The sequence below is a fragment of the Camelus ferus genome, chromosome 10 (assembly GCF_009834535.1).
Source record: "Camelus ferus isolate YT-003-E chromosome 10, BCGSAC_Cfer_1.0, whole genome shotgun sequence".
Classification (NCBI taxonomy): Eukaryota; Metazoa; Chordata; class Mammalia; order Artiodactyla; family Camelidae; genus Camelus; species Camelus ferus.
The window spans coordinates 37,922,487-37,935,759 of NC_045705.1; positions in this window are offsets into that span (position 1 = coordinate 37,922,487).

Genomic DNA, 13,273 nt, shown 5'->3' on the forward strand with positions numbered 1-13,273 from the left:
GAGATGGTTTTAAATAGAGAAAGTGCAAGGGCTTTCTTATGACCTTCTCTGTTCCAAGAACTCTGTATTATATTCATGTATTCATGTATTCATTCATTCATTGATTTTTTTCAGCAAATACTTATTGAACCTTCTGAAGCACGCACTCCCCCATCCTTTGTCTCAAATGGGGTTAAAACAGGCTTGCTGTGAGAAAGGTATGATTTAATATAAACTGAGAACAACGAAACTCTTAAGATGGGATGCTTGGCTTGGAAGACTTCTTCACCACTTAGCTGAATCCCTCCTGCATCTTGGCTTTGAAGCTCACAGTGTATTTTCTTGGCCAGAATTACAAACGAGCTTTCTTTAAATGTATTTAAGAAAAAAAACTGAACACTGTGTCATTGCACAGCAAGATTCAACAGTATTTCTAATTCTCTCTCACACACACACACAAAACCAAATGAAACTATGCCCATACATCCTAACAAAAATACTTAAGTTCTAAAGTAAAATGAAATAATGGAATTGGTGGCTAAGTATACAGGGTGATAGTTCTTTTCCAAGCTAATACAAATTGCAGAGCACAAAACAGGATTTTTTTTTAGAAGATCTTTCTGTTACTCACAAAATACAAACCCATCATTAAATATGAAAGCCAAAGTTGCCTTTAGCCACATGAGATGTTCACTAATTGCTAAGATTATGTATTTAGCTTTGTCTTGCTAAGGGCAACCATTCTAGAAAGCCCATTCTTAGTTTAAATAAACAGTAGCATTTTGCCCAGCATTCTGTGTTCAGCAAGGTCACTGAAGATAAATGGCATTAGCCTAAAGGTCAAAACTATACAGTTGTGCATAGCATGGCTCAAAGGTGACTCTACAGATACAGAAAGCCATCTCTATGGGTGTCAGGCTAGGGCAATGCTGTTGTTAGTTCCCAGTCTGTCCTCAGTGCTCTCTATCTCCTTGGAGTTGAAATAAAACACATCATCCCACAGCTTGACTTCAGTGAAGCATTGTGTTCCCAGATCACAGCTAGACCCTTGGTGCTGCTCCCTGATACTTTTCATCTCCTCTGGTTGTGTTCATTTACTATTCCTAGAGCCTTAGCCCCTGTGGACCTTTTCACTTTCATAAGCCCTAACCTCAGCCTGTCCTTGCTCATTTGTCACATCAGCTTGGTTCTTCCCTTAGGTAACAGAATTCTTTCAACATTTACTGAGACATAATACGTACTAGGCACTGCACTAGACACAGGAGAAGCCAAGATAAATAAAATGTCACTCTCCCTCTCAAGAAGTGCTGGATGGAAAAGAGGGGAAATATCATACATATAGAATATGCATTATGTACAAGACATGATACTCAGGGCTTAGTGTAAGTAATTTTATTATCCAAAATACCTGTTAGGTTGAGCTGAAGACCAATTCTTGCTATCTTCCTTTTCCCATCCAGCTATTTGTGAACTTAAACTTCTTGGTCACCCCTGTGCCTATTCATTTCTTTGAAGATGGTGAGAGGGAATGACTTCCCTGATTTGCTGGACCCAGTTTTAACACAGTGGCTTATGATTTAAACAACATCAGCAACAGAGAAAGACAAGGACGGAAAGAAGGAAGGAAGGAAGGAGGAAAAGGAAAGGGAAGGGACGAGAGAAAGACAGACAGACGGAGGGATGGAGAGAGGGAAGAGAAAGACAATCCTGCTGGAAGTATGTAATATGGCTGAGAGTGTGGACCAATCAGTCAAGATGACTCACATAATTTTTAGCATAGTCCTGAGGAATTAAATATTTATTGAATGACTATGTGCCAACAAATATTATGTGCATTATAAACACCTCACAGAAACTTTATAATCAACCTATGACCTAGGCAATATTATTCTTACTTTACATCTGAAAACACAAAGAACAACAGACTAACACTTAGGTCCTCTGTCCACCAACACATATTAAGGAAGTGCACACCCGTGTCTACGACTCCAAATCAATGATTTTTTTAGATTTTTAATTGGAGTTTTTGTAAACCTTGAAAACTTAAGAGGCTCCAAGATACCAAAGGACAGTTGGAGCTGAAAGGAACTGACAAATCCTAAGAAGAACCTCACAGTATTTAAGGACACCATTTGGAGCATAAACATGGAGATCCACACCACTGTAGGACTCTTCTTCCACTACTGTGCTGGGCAGCAGCCCTGCTATATTATATATATAGTGTTACATATAATACTTGTTACACATAACATTATATATACCAATATGTTTGTTATCCAAGTAATATTCCCTGAACCAGATCATCATAAAATTATTTGTCTATCTCCTCCTCTCTCCATCCAAGAGGGAGCTGTCTAGGTTTGAAATTTGGGGTACCTACTCCGACCCTAATCCTATAGCTATCATCAGTAAACCCATAGGAACAACAATAATCAGCCTGTCCTCTCTTTATAGAGCTTGATAGTTCACAGCATGCCGCTACATATGTCATCTCCAGTTGGAGACCATGGTATATATAATTTAACTTCATCATTCAGAATCTTTAGGAGACTTGAAAAATAGATGGTAAATCATGTAATAGTGGCTATTTTAAAAGTTTTCTTTCAAAATCTTAATATTTATCTTCTCTAAAATCCTGGTATCTCTTTCTCTTTGTTTTTATCAATTCAGAACTTTTTCTAAGCTGTGAAACTAAGACACAGTAAAGCTTCTAAGGGGAAAAATTAGGTATCTTTAGGCACTAAAAATCCAAACCATAGATATCTGAGAGTAAGAAATCTTTTAGGTTATCGATTCTGCAATCTTCCAAAGGTGGAGCAGTAACTGAACCAACAGAATCTGTTGCTCAAGAATAAAATGCCTATTAATATCCATTTAATATCTCTGCCCTGAAAACACAATTTGCTTTTGAATGGATGCTGTGGTTGTTTCCACTGAAGAGTAAATAATCTCTCCTCTTTGGAAACATGCATTTAATAAAGAAGAATCCCTCCTATGGCTGAACTAATGTGCTTCCCCACACATCCACAGTCCTATGGCTAAAAGAAGGGTTATCAGGCAAATAGAAATGCAGTTTACAGTTGCAATAGCTCACACCATTACTTTTTACCTCAATAAGTAAATTAAGTATTTATGCCTGAAAACTATTTAAAGGCCGACTTTTCAGATTCTGTATTCCTCTGACAGCATATAATGAATAGTTTGTCATAGCAAGTAACCAATTTTATTATAGCTCTAATGCTGAAAATTCCATCTGTTTCCACAAACAGAACATGAACACAGGAAAGCAACCATTAATCTTAAAATACTCTAAAAAATTCCTCCTAATAAAGGGCTTCTAAAAGGCATTTTAAATATTCAAGGCCTGTTGATGATGGGATGCTCTGTGTGCCTGACACCTCGGTTTCCATTCACTGGTTGCTCAGAGCCCATCCATGTTTATTCTACAGATATCTTTTTTAAAAGGGCACTTTCAAAATAGGAAACTGCCTAATTTGGTAGTAGGATAAACAAGATTCATTTAAAATTTCATCTGTAGTTTTGCAAATGCAGGGCAGTGAACAAAGGACCTGGGCCCAAGAATCATGGGATTTCTTTTTCATCAAAATACTCATCCACTCATGTATTTTTCAGACATTTATTGAACACACTTCATGTGTCAAATATTCTGCTCTGGAAGCTTAAAAATGAAAGGCATAGCCTCTTCCTCAAGTACAGTAAGTGGATATCCACAATGCAATAGGCAGGGTGCAAGGCAGACAGAGAAGTGCACTCTCTTGTCAAGAAGAAAATCAACAAATATGTCTCCAAATATGTTAGCATATGAACAGCTTTAAATAATGACTAGGCTTTAATGAGGCAAAAGAGAAGATAAGAATTATATTCAGTATTATCTAGCCTAACTTATACATTCCCTGCCATTTTAAAATGAGAATACAAAATCTAAGAAAAGTTAAGTAACTTAAAATAGGGTCATTCTGTGAGTCAACCTGCCACAGGCAAGAATTACCCCACTGAAAGCACCTGTGATTTCCACATACAAATATATACACATAGATTACTAATTAACAATTATTACTACTAATAATTGTACTTTTATAATTATTTGTTTATAAGTTTTCTTGATCAAATAATTAAATTATTGGAGTTACGATTCTATATTTTGGGGATTATTTTTATTTTATTTTTTAATTCTTAATTAGAATTAAGAATCCCACTTGGCTATGGCATAACATCAGGAAATATTCTATTTGTTTGTTTATTTCAGAATTAAACAAATGAATAATTAGTCCATGTAATGGGAAAATACGAACTTTTTAAAGACAGCATCCATTTGTACTATATATTCTGGTTAAAGAGCAAAGGCATGAGGAGATGAATGCATATAAAGGGTATGGGTTTCCCCAAGTCATAATCATGTCAACCCTCCTGTAGCAGACGAATCCCTGAGCTGCATACGTGTACCTATATGTACTTGGAATTCTCTGAGATGAGATTGATATGATGTTGGTAGTGAAGATGTAAAATATATAAAAGATGCATCCAAAATATACAGGTATGTTGTTAACAACTCGCTCCCAGGGGCAAAATGCTCCAATTTGTAGCATTTCTCAATTTCATGATATAAGTACTCATAGTGACTGATTTTAAGCCAACAACACGATGTCACTGAACTGAATTCAGAACTGGAAAAAGGTATACACAATTGGCTTTTTAAAGCCAATATAACTCTAATTTACCATACTAATGGAAACATCCAAAGTATATTATCATAATTACTCAAGGCAAAAGAAGATTCGAATTGAACTTCAACAAAATTATAGGACGTTACAATTCAGAAAGCCTTAATTAAGGTCATTATCCTAACATAACAGTTCTCAAAATGTGTTCCACCAACTACCTTTCAATGGGTCATTCAGACCAAACTACTAATAACAATTTTGCAATGCTATTTGCTTTCTACTATATAGACATTTGTAATAACGGTAATTTTTTTTCTATTTGACAGTATCTTTTAAACTAAATTACATATATTACCTCATATACATAAAATAAAACTTTCCATTTGGAAATGGAATTCCACTTGAACACAAAGATGAATGTTATACATTGCAAGCACATTTCTCCCTCATGGAATATTAATTCAAAGAACTATCCCTCAAGATGTGAATTAACTACATGATTCCTTTCAAGGACAAAATCTTGGCAACAGATCCAAAGTGTCCAAATAACAGACAGGATCTATTCAGGATCAAGTCCTAAGCCAGACACACCTAATTTTGTTCTTTTTCTTCCCAACCCTCACCAATTATATCAAAATTTTGAAACACTAAGTAATTCAGGTAGAAGATACCAGTACCACTCTCTGATAGGACTTTACTGACATGAAATAAACTAACAGAATCTGAAACAAGGGAAGCATGGCTAATAGAACATCCTCTGATGAACTTTATAAAGGAGCCAAGTTGTCCATTGACTTTCTTCACACATAATCGTGATTATGTGGAGGTTTCACTGAGTGGTGCTGCTCCATTGTAGGTACCATACTGGACCACACTCTAGTAGCATTCTTAAACATCTGCTTTATAAATCTTAAATCTTTTAATTTGGATTATAATATCTAGGAACTTCATCATTTCCAGATCATTTACAGTTAGCAAAACAATTGGTGCTCAAACACAACTCAAGGCAGAGACACCAAAATGAATGATGAGTTTGTGTTCTTCAGTGCCAGTAATTTTCAGTAATTGACACTTTTATTCACAAAGCTTTCTTTACCTGAAAGAATAACTTACAAACTATGGTTATTCACATTGGGATAACTGGCAGAAATTTTCTCAAAAAATGTGCAAAGTGAGCCTGCCATTGCTATTAAAGTAAATAATGTTATTTGTTGCTGATGATAAAATTTGAACTTTGAAGAAAAAGTAGAATTTTAAAAAATTTGTGTATACCACCATGTACTTCACAGCTTCCTAATATTTCAAACTTTTCTGATGAGACTGGTGGTAAAATTACTTAAAGCAATCTTTATAAATTATAATGTAATGTGTCAATATTTGAAAGATCAGTACAACTCAGGGTACCATCGTTTTCCAAATGACAAATGAGTACTGCTATAAAATAATAAAAAGGTAAAAGATCCATTCAAAATGTAAGATAGATTAATACATTTTAATGCAACAGAGAACAAAAAATTTACTAATATGGAATCAGTTCCACATTGCAACTAATCTTTAAGAAATTTCTCCTGGTTCAATTTTTGTGTAGCATATAAGAAGAATATCCACAATTATCTGAGAAGACTATCAGTATTATTATATCCTTTCCAACTGCATATCTGGATGAGGTCAGATTTCTTTTTCGTATTTTTCAACCAAAACAACACAAGCCACAATTTGAATGCAGAACAGCTATAAGAATTTAACTGTCTTCTATTCTTTTCTTCCAGTTTTATTTAGATATAAGTGATATACAGCACTGTATATGCATATGTTTGACTTATATACTCCATGAAATGATGACCACAATTTGTTTAGTGAACATCATCATCTCATATAGAAATATTTAAAAATAAAAGTTTTTCCTTGGGGTGAAAACTCTTAAGATTTACTTTCTTAAAGACTTGCATATATATGTACAACAGTGCTATTTATATTTATTATGTTGTACATTACATCCCTAGTTCTTATTTATCTTATAACTAGAACTTTGTACCGTTTGACTATTTCAGTCTAATTTCCCTTCCCCTCACTCCCCACCTGTGGTGACCTAATCTCTTTTTCTATGAATTCATTTGTTTGTTTTTGAAGTGTAACTGACCTACAATTCTATGTTAGTTCCTGGTACATAACATAATTATTCAATATTTATATACATTTCAAAATGATTACCATGATAAGTCTAGTTACATGTCACCAAATATATTACATAATTATTGACTATATTCCCCACACTGTAAATGTCATATCCATGATTCCTTTATTTTATAACTGACCTCTTAATCTCCAACACTTACTTCTCCTCTTCCCCTACTCCCCTCCCCTCTGGCAACCATCTGCTTTTTCTCATATCTATGACTCTGTGTTTAGTTATGTTTGCTCATTTGGTCTGTTTTTTAGATTACACACATAAGTGAAAACATATTTGTCATTCTCTGACTTATTTCACTTAGCATAATAACCTCTAGGTCCACCCAAGTTTTTGCAATTGGCAAGGTTTCATTCTTCTTTTACAGCTGAGCAATATTCCATTGTATGTATATGTCACATCTTCTTTATCCATTCATCTATTAATGGGCACTTAGGTAGCTTCTGTATCTTGGCTATTGTAAACATTATGCTGCAATGAACTTAGGGGTGCATATATCTTTTCAAATTAGTGTTTTTGTTTTCTCCAGATAAGCACTCAGGAATGGAACTGCTGGATTGCATGGTAGTTCTATTTTGGGGGGTAGGGGGAGTTTCCAAACTGTTTTCCATAGCGACTGTGCCAATTTACATTCCCATCAACAGTGTATGAGAGTCCCTTTTATTCCCACATCCTGGTCAACATTTGTTATTTGTTGTCTTTTTGATAACAGCCATTCTGACAGGTATGAGGTAATAGATCATTATGGCTTTGATTTGCCTTTCCCTAATAATTAGTGATGTTGAACATCTTTTCAAATGCCTGTTGCCATCTGTGTGTCTTCTTTGGAAAAATGACTATTTTTCAGGTCTTCTACCCATTTTCAATTGGGTTGTTTCAGGTTTTTTTGACACTGAGTTGTATGAGTTCTTTGAACATTTTGGATATTAACACTCTTATTAGATACCTCATTTGCAAGTGTTTTCTTCCTTTCAGTGGGTAGCCTTTTTTTTGTGTGTGTGAACAGTTTCCTTCCCTGTACAAAAGCTTTTTAGTTTGATGTAGTCCTCATGTGTTAATTTTTGCCCATGTTGCCTCTGGCTGAGGAGATATGTCCAAAAATTATTACTAAGATCAACGTTAAAGAGCATACTGCTTATGTTTCCTTTTAGAAGTTATATGGTTTCAGGTCTTACTTTTAAGACTTTCATCCATTTTAGGTTTATTTTTGTATATGGTGTGAGAAAGTAACTGCTTTTTATTAAGTCACACATTAGAACAATTTATAAAATTATAGAACAATGCAACAAATTTTAGTACTTTTGTTTTGGAAAATATAATTATTTTTGTTAAAAATGAGTTATGTTAACATGCAGTGGATTTATGTTTGCTACTTTCAAATGAAATATTAAATATTTTAAAGTTTTTCAGAGTTAATTTTAATTATATATGTATATAATATATACATATATATAATCTGTACAAAACACGTTGTAGTTCTCAGTAATTTTTAAGAGTGTAACTGTGCCCTGAGACCAGAATGTTTGAGAATCATTGCTCTAACAAAAGAATTCATCAAAAGTACCTCCCAAGGTTTGAATACACACACAGACACACAGACACACACACCCCATGAAAATAATTTTAGAAGCCTCACACGTGATTCAGATGACTAAAATGAACACTCTGGGTAAGAAATGTTTTTCTCAAGACATCTGGTGTTACAATTATGTGAACATGAATTTAAATCAGGGTTCCAAAGTCCAAAGTACACCCACCTTCACCACTTGGCAGTAACTGCCTTCCTATCTATTAACTATGTCACATTTCTACCTCAGGCAAGTTATTAACTATTTTTAAACCTCAGCTTTCTCCTGTTTAAAATCTCCTGAAGAAACAGATAAAAATAGCATCATCTCTTATGGCTGGTGTAATGATTAAATGAAAAAACTGTTTATCTTCTAACATACATTAGTTGAACTATTTTTATTATTTTATCTTTTTACTGTCTTACTATTTTTTACTGTTGTTACAACTGTTCCTTTGGTAGGTGGTCCCATAGCTGCTTCATTTATTCATTACCCATGATGGGGAACACAATCTTTCCAAGGCAGCATATTTCATCACAGTATGGAATTTTTTTTTATTGTTTACCAATGTGCCTCTTAGCTTTCAATTTCCCTTAAAGCCAAAATTCTTTTCTGAAAAAAGCATATTAGAATCATGTAGGGCTCTTTACAAGGAGCCGTTGAATCATACAGAATTATTCTTGAATATTGGTTTTATCATTTACAGTTTATGTTTGTTAATGGCAACCACTAAATTTTTCAGTCACTTCATCTATATAAACGGGGATAATAATGGGTTTTTTCAGGGTCACACTAATATACAGAAGAAATAATACATGTTAACCAATAATGATGCATGGCCATTCATTTAAATACAATGTCTAGTGTGGGGTTTATATTGAGAATTTCTTAGGAGCTAAATGGACAACTGTAAAAGAGACATATGCATGCCTGACATTCATAAAATGCTGGGTCTAGTGGGGCCAACAGCATATTATATTAGCTGGAAGAATCCTATGTGTTTGTGCTTACAGCTTTCCAAGTGAGTGCCAATACTGGGAAAAATCGCTGCTTCCCATATTTTGCTAATACAGAGTGATAATCCATGTTTCTTTGCTTTCCTTGGAAATTGCTTTTATCAACCACTATTCTCCTCCTGATATTCTTGCTATCAATCACCTATACTGTGCAAAACATGTGACCAAGAGAAGAATTTGCTCTTGTATAGGAGAATTTTGCTTCCTGAAGCCCCAAACTGTTTTCCTGCTGTGGTATGCAGGCCAAAGACATTGCAACTAGAAGTGCCAATGGTCCTTTCATTCAACATGCAAGTAATCAATCCAAAAACAGTTTTTAAATCCCAATCCTATCCCCAGGAGTTTGCTGCTGCTAGCATACACAGATATACAATGGCTTTAAAGAGGTAATTAACAGATAATTAAATATTTATACTATGTATAAACAAGGGCCTAAGTGCTTTGGTGGGAGGGTAGAGTCAGGATTTTCTGACTCACTTTGCACAGAGATGCAATTGACCTGGTGAAAGAGTAGAAAGTAAGTAACAGGATCAACAAGATCCTGTCTCCAGGTTTTGGCCAGGTGATCCTGGAGAGCTAGAACTATTTTTACCTTCTTTGCAGTTAAGAAACAAAATATGTTGTGTGTCTGTTTTATGCTAGTTTGTGGGACATAAAGATGAATTAGTAAATAATGTCACCTTAACAGAAACTATTTCTTGACACAAAAAAATCATAATTATATAAAATTATATAAACTAAAATAGCCACTAATAAATATTTTTGAAACAGTCATATTCATTAGTTTCTGTGTTGTCTATGGCTACTTTCACACTACAACTACTGAGTTGAATAGTTGCAATAGAGACCCTATGGACTGCAAATTCCAAACATAAAAAATATTTAGTATCTGGCCCTTTATAGGAAAAGTTTGCTGACCTTGCTTTAAAGAGACTAGGCAAATATTAAAATTTTCTTAAAACATTGACCTAATAAGAATTGTGATAATGATGCTGCAGAGAAAGTGGAGCATCATGATCATGATTTTGATTACTTTGATTTTTTCTACCTGTCTCCAGGCATGGACCATTTCTTGGGTGGGCCACTTCAGGAAAAAGCACATCCAATCAGTTATATAGTGATTCCTATTAATTCTATTTCTGGATTCATAATTTTTCATCATTTATAGTCATTTCTAATGTTTTAAGATGCTATGTATTAGTTGAGTGAGTCTGGCAGACATGATTGCTCACCCAGCCATCACTCTACTTTCCCACCCTTCCTTTCTTACTTTGAGATCACTGACTTGGTTCAAATTTGAGCACTGTACAACCCCAAGTACAGATTAGGCTTAATCTCTCCTCAATTTCAGCTAATCAGCCTATTTCTATCTCCTTATCAAGTGATAGGCTTAAGTATAGCATGTGACAATTCTACCCAAACATATGTGAAATATCTCCTAGGAAGAAATATTTCCAAATGCTTGACTAACGTTCTCAAAACAAAAAGCAACTAAATCTAAACACTGTACTTTAATGAAGTATGCCACCGCCCATGTAAGAGATGGTCCTACTCCAGGGTGTGGTGTAGAATTGAATGGAAAGGAAGAAGTTTAGATGAGCAAAAAGATAAATTGTTTAACACACTGCTCACCCATCGTGGACTGGGTGTCCCTGAGGAAACAAAACCATTGCCCAGACTCTGGTGCTGTGGTGACCAACATGTTAACGTGACAAATCTTTCTCAAATAGTATGAATGTTATAGACTTCTGCATTTAAAAAAGTATAATTTCAGAGTACTATCAAAGATCCACTTTCTAGTTTCTGTTTGTACCTTAATTTGTGGTTCTGAAAATACATAAAAATTAGCATGATATTCACAGTAGTTGTATACGGAAGCTGAAGATCACTGTGCAATATTAAACAATTCACCTATTACCCCAAAATGTATATATATGCAAATGTATACATACCATACCTGAAAAGCATGATATTTATATTGGCAAATGAATTTTAATTGGATCCCAGAAGTGTGAAGACTTTTATTTTTATAGGTATTAATAAATTTAAATTGTTAAAAATTAAATGAAAGCAGCATTATAATCATTTATATTTTAAAATGTATCTTTATATGTTATTTTTATTTGGCCTTTTAATTTCACTAGATATTTTTGTAAGTTTATAAGATAATAACTTTTCATAAAATGCATATGAAAAGTAATTTTAATATTTTATTCTATCTAAATCTATATTTTATAATATTATAGTCACATTTGATATGCTGAATACAGTTACACTTTATTTTACTTTTTTTTGTTTACTATGGAGATATGAAAGTATTGACTTATGTATACTTATCACTCAGTCTTAACAACCTTTCCCTATCAACCATCATTCATTCCCCAATATTATTTTGAAACAAATGCAAATCATATCCTTTCATCTATTAATATTTCACTTTGTATTATTAAAAGATAAAAATAATTTTAATAGTGTTACATCAAAACATATTAACAGGAATTACTTCATATTATGAAATATCTGGCTTTCAAAATTCAGTGGACTCATAAATGTTAAAACTTATCATTTTCATAATTCTTTTGAATTGGGATCACAATAAGTTCCACACATTGTAATTGATAGGTATATCTTAATTTTCTCTCTCTTTCTTTGCTTGTGCCCTTCCTCACTCTCTGGACTCTCCTGTCTTCATCCACTTAGTGCTGCAGAAACTAATATTGGTCCCGTAGTGTTTTGCACAGTTTAGATCAGTACTATTCGACACAACTTTCTGATGACAGAAATGCTCTAGGCTCCTGAATAGTGTAGACACTAGCCATATATGGCTATTGAATTCTTGAAAGAAATGTGGACAGTGTGACCCAGGAATTGAAATAGGTTTGTTTTGTTTTAATGTTTAAGTTTAAATGGCTACACGTGCTAGTGCCTTGTGACTGCCAGCCACACTGGATAGCACAGCACTAGATTTCGTTGACTGCAAGCTGTAGTATAATTGAATAAATTTCTCTGTGCTTTATAATTTCTGTAAATTGGCAGTTGGATCCAAACCAGAGGCTTAATCAGGTCCAACTGCTTTTTGCTTTTTCCTTTGTTTGTTTACAGGAATTCTTCAAAGATGGCTTTATGGTCTTCCTTTCAGAGGTACATCTTCCTCTTTGTGACTTTAGCTGGCAGTCTTTCTACTTATTATTTTAGCTGGCTTGGATGATGAAAATTTAGGTATCTTAGTTCATTAGAGGTTGCAAAATGGCAATATTCTAATTATGCCATTTTTGCTTTACTGAATACATCTATACAGAAATTAATGGCAGGATAAATTGTGATTCTTTCCCTTTACTTACTGGTTTTAAAAAAGTTTTTTGGATCCCTAACATCTTCCATAAACTTCCATATTATTTCAGTATAACTTAAATTCGTGCATTTGTTAACATTTAATATGTTTTCTTCCACTACAGTTATCATTCTTGGGGTTGTTTATAACTTCTGATATTTGGTCAGTGAGAGTCTTTTCTAGTTGGCTCCTGAGACCCTTTGAGTTACCCTTAGTAACATTTGATAGCTTACATTTTCTTAAACCCTTTAGATCATTACTATCATACTACATTATCATTCAGATCATTACTATTTGTAAAGCACAAATTAAATGAAAATTTCTATTATAACAATACTATCATATTTATTTCATTTCTAATTCAAACATTATTAGCCCCAAAAGGATATCTAGGTGTGTACAAAAATAACTTTATTCAGATGTCCCTCATATTGAGTTAGCTTTTGGTTATATGTTTGTGTGTGTGTGTGTGTGTGTGTGTGTGTGTGTGTGTGTGTGTATGTATACAC